This window comes from Drosophila guanche, unplaced genomic scaffold (assembly GCF_900245975.1).
Source record: "Drosophila guanche unplaced genomic scaffold, DGUA_6, whole genome shotgun sequence".
Lineage (NCBI taxonomy): Eukaryota > Metazoa > Arthropoda > Insecta > Diptera > Drosophilidae > Drosophila > Drosophila guanche.
Genome location: NW_022995750.1, coordinates 3,075,822 through 3,084,135, shown reverse-complemented (window position 1 = coordinate 3,084,135; position 8,314 = coordinate 3,075,822). Strand labels below are relative to the sequence as shown.

Below are 8,314 nucleotides of genomic sequence, written 5' to 3'. Positions count from 1 at the left end.
AGCAACATCATCATAGAGGAGGAAACTGCATAAATAACAACACGAGAGAGAGAGAGAGAGAGAGGAGAAGTACCACAAAAGAACGACAAAGTTGCCGCAGCGGTGGCAGCAGGGACTATCCCTCTGACGACGATGATGATGATGTTGATTATGTTGCAGGGGCAACATCCATGATCCCCGGCACTAAACGACCCTTGCAGCACTCCTGATTGGGAAACAGTTTGTGGCATGATTGATGCGTTGTGTATGCGTGTGATGTGTGGCTTCAATCAAATATAAAACTGATTTTAAACTGAAGGAAAATGGTTTAGAAAACTTTCGAGTTTTTCCTTTGCTTGTGCAGCGATGTTTACTTGTATTTTCCACGACTTTTCTTGGTTGAAAAATGTCATCCTCCTCGACTTTTGCTTGTTGAAAAATTGCATTTTAATTAAAAAACAGCTCAAGTGCACTTAAGTGTTGTGCTGTCGCTATGTTCTTCCATAGCCACGTCAACAATCGTACAGGGAAAAGCAGGAAAAAAAAGCTGAAACAACACGGGAAACAGTGACTGCAAGTGCACCGTGCAACACCCACACACGCATGTAGTCCATGCAACAATGACAGCAGCAGCAACAATGACAACAACAAGAACAACACGAACAACAATGAATGAACGGGAAAACGCCCAACAACAATTAAGACAACAATACAAGAGAGTCTCGAAGTCCCGAAGTGTAAGAAAAAAGAGCAGCAAAAAGGGGAAAAATTATAAAATATTTACGAAATAAATATTAAAAAAAAAAAAGACGAATTGTGAATGCACTTTAAATGGTAAGCAGTGAGGGAGGATATGAGGATTATTGATTTTAGGTGTATGAATAGTAGATTTAATGTGGATAGAATGTGACTTTCACCCACCGCAAAGCCAATGGACTCTTGCGACCCTTTGGACTACCTCCAAGACGTTGCATTGCAAATAAGCAACGAAATTTATATCATTTTTCGCCGATTTACAAAGGGAGCGCTATGCTGCCTTTGCTTGGTGTACCTGCCAGTAGATGTGAGAATGAGAGTCCTCCCGCTTGACTTACTATTACCGGCAGAGCCAGAGCCGTGTATCTGTGAGATACATTTATGAGAAGATGAGCAAAGGAGATGCAATGCGCTTCCTTTGTGGCACTTGCAACCTGCAACCTGATAAGCTGCTTCTGTTTGGGCGGTGTGTGTGCACTGCCTGCAGGAAACAGGATATGACATATTTTATAATGCGTAACAGATGCGCGCAACATTTCGAGGCATCATGCTTTCCACTGCCTTTCCCCCTTTGCCATGGATATAACAATTTAATTTCATTTTTATCCTCATAAAGCGGAGTGCCTTTCCTGCCTGCAGCTGCCTTTGACGTAATTATGAAAATATTTTGAAGGAATTGGTACAAAATCATTTGCATAGCTCCTCGGAACAGAAAAACCAAAAAACAAGTAGACTAAAAAAATGATCCTAAAATGGAATTTGAATTTGAAAAATGTATAATTATCACGTGTACCACGGGGAAAAAACGTGCCATAATAATAACAAAATTGTTAATTGAATGCAAATGCGGATGGAGACAGCTTAATAAATTAATTATTCAACAGCCAAAAGTGCTCTTACATCTTGAGGGCATTGTGGCTTATTCCCACCTATAATGTAAGGAATAAATTTGCGGAGTCTAAAATCTAAAATCACCAACAAAACTGCTCATTGAAATATCTTCTTTTTTTTTGAGTACAAATCATTGAACAGATATTTATATTTATAGAACAATCGTGTGAAATACACGTATAATACAAAATTCTAATACATTTCAATAAATAGTAAAGGGTATTCATGAATTTATTTTAATTCCATTTTAATGGCAGATTTCAGCTAAAAAATCGCTGCCATTTACATAAAAACAGTGACGGACCACAAGAGCAGTTTTGACCACATTTAATGGAGAGCTTTGACCCAACCTTTCAATGAGAGATGGAGTGGAAAATAACCAACAACTGAGGGATGACTGGAATGGAAAACGCCCGAAGACTAAGAGACGGAGAGTCCTCCCCGACAGATGACAAACACGTAAGCCGCCACGCGTAAGCGAAAACTGATGCAACTTTCCACCACCCCCGTGGCGACTCTTTAACGACGTTTTTTTTCAGATTTTTTACTTTTTTTATAAATGCATAAAAGTGTAACTGGCGTACGTGGCGAGGTTACTGCTGCTCCTGTCAAAAAAAAGAGAAAAGAAAACTTGTTTCATTTTTGCAGTGGAAAAAGTTTGCTGCCGCCACCGCCGCATCGGGCATTAACAACACTTAAAATGCCTGCAGCGTTTTTCCTTTAATACAAGTGGACGACAGACAGGCAGTCCACAGCCCAGTGTTGTCCAGTGTGTGGTATATCCTTCTTTTTTCGGTGTGCGTGTGTGTTTGTGCCCCAAAAACTATCTAGCAGTACGCTTTTAGCCTTTAGTCCTCTCGAAAGCAAAGTTTCTAGGGTCCGGTACAAACTTCCACTTGAAGAGACGGCAGCCGGCCATGCCACTCCAAGGGTCTCTTTTGACTCTCTCTGTCTCTCTCTTTCTCACTTTCGTTTTGATTTAGTCCAACGTTTAGTTTGGTCCTTTTGGGTGCCAGATTTTATTTGGTTAGACATCTCTTTTGGGGCATCTAAAGAGCATCTCTGAAGTGTAAATGAGTATCATTTATTTTTCCCCCCTGAAAGATAGATTTCGAAACGAAGGGCGCACAGGCGGATTTCCGCAACGAATTAAAGCTTCATCTTCATTTGCATAACGAATCCACAGGCCACCCACCACATTTCACATTCCTTTTGGACGCCACAACAACACGCACACAAATCTCTGACTAAATCTGTTAACGGTTTAGTAAAGTTTAGTTAAACGTTCGGTCTCTTCTGTCCCGGCTTCAAAAATCAATAGCCTACTTTACGCCAAATTTACTGCCCAAAAGGCCAACGAGTGAGCATTGCTTGCTGCTGCTTCAGCTGCTGCTTCTACGGGTTCTGTGTTTTCCACTCAATTGAATTCTTGAAGTAGTTTTAGGGGTATATGCTGGTAATTCTCTTTGTCTCTCTCTCTCTCTCTTTTCATTCTGTCTCCTCTGATTAGCGTAAAAAAGTTTTGAGCCCAATGACAATCACCGAAAACTTCGATTACAAGTAGTTTTGCAATAATTCAAATTTGCATATAATCGGATCCAAGGGTTCTGAGCTCTTGTGTTTGGAAAAGGGTATCGTTAGGACAGGTTATTGGGCGTACAAGTAGGTGCCTGAAATATTCCATAGGAGTCTTCATATGATTATAAAATTAATATATTAAAAGAAGAATTCAAGATTATTTCCACTCCCAAATTTGGTAAAAAAAAGTATTCAAAAATTAAGTAGTCTTTCAAATATATGTACAGATTGAAATATTGAATAGTATAGATTCAGTAAGCAATCATCTTAATAGAAGGGTATCCTAAGTTTCGTCTTGTGCACCTTTTATTTTTTGCTTTATTTTCTTGTATTATTCAATTTTTTTTGTGTACCAACTTTTTTTTCGTGGCAAGAGCCAAAAGTTGAGTGCATTTCTTGGGGCATTTCTTGAGCAATTTTTTGGCTAATTTATTTGCACTTCACTCTGCGTGCCGCTGCCTCAAGTTAAACACTTGACTCGGGAAAGACTCTAGGACTGGCTTTTTCTCTATGGGTTTTCTGTTGGTTTTCTGACTGGCTTTTTCTTTGGATTTTCTTTGGCACTGTTCTCTGGCTTTCCACTGGCCTGCGTCCGTCCTGATCTTCTGGTAAATACTTGCATTTTATTAGATATCTTAAGAGGGTCTTAAGGCATTCATAATTTCATTTAATGCTAGACCAGGGACTCACAAATTAAGGTTTATAATTAGCGCTCAAAATATAGTTTTGTACTCGAATTAAATCATCCAAAACAGTGCCTGCTTTTCCTACTATCTGCGGGAAGTTTTGCTTAATTTCTGGTCTCTGTTTTCCGCTACGCTTTTCTTTTAGTCTTTTGGTCATTGCTGACTTAATTAGAGTTGGCTTTCATTTGGGCGCCGTCAGCCGCTTTTTACTCTGCTTTTCCTTTTGAAGGCCTTCGTTTAACTGCTGCCACATGGTGCAAGCATCCCACCAGAGGCGACATGCCACCCCATCCTCTCCTTTCAAAGCAAAACACAATTACATTCGTATTCTCTACTCTCTTTCTTTATTTTGCTTTCGTTTCTATTCTTTTTCGTTAGCCTTTTCGCTTAGAGGCGAACAACTTTCATTTTTAACTTGATTTTTATGTTATCTCTGTTTTTTCGCTTTTTATCTCATTTGAGTGGGCGTGGCATGTGGCAAGAATTATGCGCCACGAAATGCAATTATGCAAAATGTCCTCTGTCTCTCTGCTGGCTTTGCTGCTGCTGCTGTTGCTGCAGTAAGCGGAATCGAAGTTAATTAGATTGCTGGACTCCCAGGGGGGAAGTAGGGAGAGTCCTGCTCTGAATTGGCAGCAAATTAGTGAAGCAAAAAATCGAAAAGGGTTATAAAAACGTAGAGGCCAAATGAGAGTGCTCCTTTTATGAGCTCTAAAATGAGCTTACGCATGAAGAACATGAGTAAAATGAGATTTAAAGAGGGTTAGGATATGAGAAAAGGTTGTGCAGCAGAGGGAATATGACTAACGGGGAAAAAGGGGAGATGAAGAGTAAATGGCAAGAAAATACAATTTTTTGGATGAAAACATGGGGATTATGTCTTAAATTTCTGACTTAAAACCAAAAATAAAACTTCAATCAGAATTGAAGAACATTTTCTGTTGCATTTCCTGTGTGTTCTTTGTGTATTTTCCTTTAGAGTGACCTAAAAAATTTGCCATTGACAGGCATCTCAAGTGTAATGTTCGATTACTTGTTGGCACTTATCAAAAATTTGTATTCAATTTGCATGTACGAAAAATTGGCCACCCAAAGATTGTTTATATAATATATTATGCACCTCAAGCGTCAGCTAGGAAATACTCGAATAAGAAATAGAAACCCAATTTATTTAAATGTAATTATTGGGGAAAACATACATAAAAAACATACAGAGAAACGCACACAGAAACGACAAAAAAAAGAGGGAACCATTTGAGATGAATAATGTATTTTTTTATAAATTGACAGGCAGACAAACAGACAAACTGAATTTTTGTTCGAGTTTAAACCAAAAATAGGCAGAATTTTCATTAAAATTTTAAGTAAATAACGAACATTTCGTTTTCCGCTGTCTGTTACAGCTGCAGTTGCTATTACGAACTTTCATTTTTTTTCTTTTTTTTTATTACCTTTATTTCATTATATATTTTTTATGATGCTTAAGTTTTTATATGCTTAAATTCACGTACATATGTACATATAAATGTGTTTTGCCGCCTCGTTGTCGTCTTGGAGTTTATTTTTGGTTCCTATGCATGTTGGTTTTTTTTCGTTTTTCACTTGGGTATTCAATTTTTTAATTAACTTGCAATTAAAAGGGAAATTTATAGGCGCACTTTGATGCTCGTAAATTAGGAGCTGCCACTCGAAGGCAGTCCCTGCAAAATGGCAGATCGATGGTAAATCAATTTCCCATTGTGAGGGAGACCCGGGAGCCACCTTTGAGATGAAGGTTTTTGCTATGTTTCGGAAAAAAACCAAAGGTGGAACTGACATACCTCTCTCTGACAGGCTCTGAGATTTGTCGGAGTAGGAGTGTGTGCTCGCCTGTGAAAAGGGTGAACATTTGACTTCAAAAACCTTGAGTGTGTGTGAGCTTGAAGTCTGGCTGTAAACGCTTCTACCCACCCAAAAGACTCTACCAAATTGGCGATGAAATGGCAGTAGACACAATGAAGTCAAACAACTCACTTAAGGGGCTTCCATTGGAAGACGAAGAATAGAGATGCAAAACCTTACCTTTCTCCGGAGTAGGAGGTACACCCTTTTCTTCTTTCTCCTGGGTGAAAGAGGGACTCTGCTTTTCTTGCTTCTTCCATGCAAAGTGAGTGGAGTTTTCGTTTGCCGCCTCTTTTTCCTTTGTTTAGGTTTCTCTTAGCCAAAAGCCAAGCTGATTTAAGACTTTAGCCGTTGCCTCCAGCCTCCACAATTGCAGCGACAGGCAGGCACTTAGACCCAAGTGCAAGATTTGTTGCAGGAAGTCGGTGATAAGAGACAAGAGAGAGAAACGGAGCAAGGACTCTTTGCCGTAGGATCAAAGATGAAGTTTAAAGCGGAACTTTTATGGAAGGAAGTTGAGGAAGTGCCTGAGAGATGATACGGAAAAAGATATCATCAAAATGGGAAGGACCATAATGGAAAGCCAATAAAATTCCAATGAAAATTAAATGATTTCCTCAAGAATTTCCCTACAGATAAACAGAAGAGCTGCCAGCCGCCAAGATTTATGCCAGTTTATGCCAAATATGATCTCAAAGAAATGGTTAATCTCTCAAGAGAGAAACGAAAAGCAATTTCTTAAAGAAAGAGAGAAACGCCATCTAGGAGAAACTAGAAAGAGAAGTGGGCTGCCAGATGGAGGAGGAAACAGTTGCAGTTTGAACGTCGATCGTGTCGCATGTGTGGTTCTCGCGCTTGGATCGTGCCCCTCGTTTTGCTGTGGTTACGTTTTCTTTTGGGGGGACATCACAGAAGTGCTCTTATTCTGAACTCAAATAAATCTTGTGCGTGATCCAAAAATAAAACCCCAGTAAAAAGGGGGACAAAAACAACAGAGCGTGCCAAGAAGATTCCCCCTAAAGTCAAAATCGGAAAGTGAAAATGTTTTCGGTTCAAACAGTTAATCAAACATAATGAAAAGTCTAGGGAAACGCTTTTCAATCAACAATAAAGCCAAGTGACAAAGAAAAATATCTGCGAATGTGTTTCAATGCGAAAGTATCCGTCAAAAGCTATCTGCCAATTTGTTATTTCGTAGCAGATCAAAGATTGAAATATCCGTATGGGGGCCATAAAGCAAATCAAGTGGAAATTTATTTGGTAAAAGCCATCGAAAATATTGATGAAAAATCTACAAGGCGAATAATGATGAACCGTGCAGAATGTGTTTACAAGAAAATTCTCGAAATTTCAATGCAGTTTTCATTAATTAAAAAAGAAAACTCTTTCCGGTCTACGCTGAAAAGAATGTGTAAAATAATTATCTGTGGAAGTGTGCAATATTTTCATAAATCAAGAGAATCGTTAAAATTTCATAGTTGATTTTTGCGCAAATGAATTTGAATAGAATGTTGAACATTTCCCGAAGCAAAAGAAGAAAAATCCGTTCAGGAAAATAAAGTGCTGCTGTGTGACGTTCGTAAATATTTCAGCATCTAAACGATACAGCGGGGATAAGTCAGGCAAATAATTTAGATATATTTCATATTTTGGATAAAAAGTGTACTTAAAGAATGTAGACAAAAGGGGATAGAGAAAATAATCCGTGAGAATATATCTCAGATTTATGGAACATATTTTGTACCGAAGACTATCCCAGTATTTTAATGTATTCTTAGCTGTTTTTATTAGCCATTAATTGGTGCTTTTATCGAGTATATTCTCTCATTATTTCTATTTATTTTCTTTTTTTTTTCACTTAAGATGAACACACAACAACAATTGTGCAAACAATTTAGCATTTTTCTCTGTTCTGTTTCGATGATTTATAAATAAACGCTTCAGTTAATTTGCATGATAATACGAGTATGCCATTCCCATTGGCCCCGTAAGCCCACTGTGCCCAAAAAAAACAAAGTGCATACTATACCCTTTTAAGAGGTAAGGGCGTTGTGGTTTTGAGGGGATGTTTATAACAAAAAAATAAACCAAAGCCATCAACCATTCCTTTCGTCAATATTGTAAAAACAATGTTTTCATTGCTTCAGATTAAGCAGATTTTCAAACAAAAATCGTATCAAATGATCTCAATCGGTTTGAGGTATAGTAATAATGTTTAAGGGTGTTACCCTATTCTATACGCAAAACTTTACATTTTTCCGCTAGTTGTAAGTGTGTTTATGTTTTTCATCGAGCGAGTGGGACTCCAAAAATAAATCTCATAATTCTCTCGTCATTCCCCCAATCTTTTGCATTTCGGTTTCTGTTTTCTCTTTTGGGGTTTGTTGAACTTTTTGTCGCCTGTTTTTTTAATTTTCTGTTTTGCATTTGCAGCTAAAATTAGTTGCAACTAATTTGTTATTTGTCGATGGGTTGGTTGGGGTCTCTTTTTCGTTTTATTTCATGTGGCAGAGCCGCGTGTCAAATGTGACAGCGTTTGAATG

General features: G+C 38.3%; 1 protein-coding gene across 1 annotated transcript in view; it reads left to right on the top strand.

Moving 5' to 3' along the window:
- Positions 1 to 6,573: 6,573 nt before the first annotated feature.
- The window catches only part of LOC117586002, a 42,732-nt gene continuing 40,991 nt past the window's right edge, over positions 6,574 to 8,314 (top strand). The window contains exon 1 of the mRNA XM_034275830.1: positions 6,574 to 7,031. The gene's annotated coding sequence lies outside the window, so the exon portion shown is untranslated. The remainder of the gene's footprint in view (positions 7,032 to 8,314) is intronic.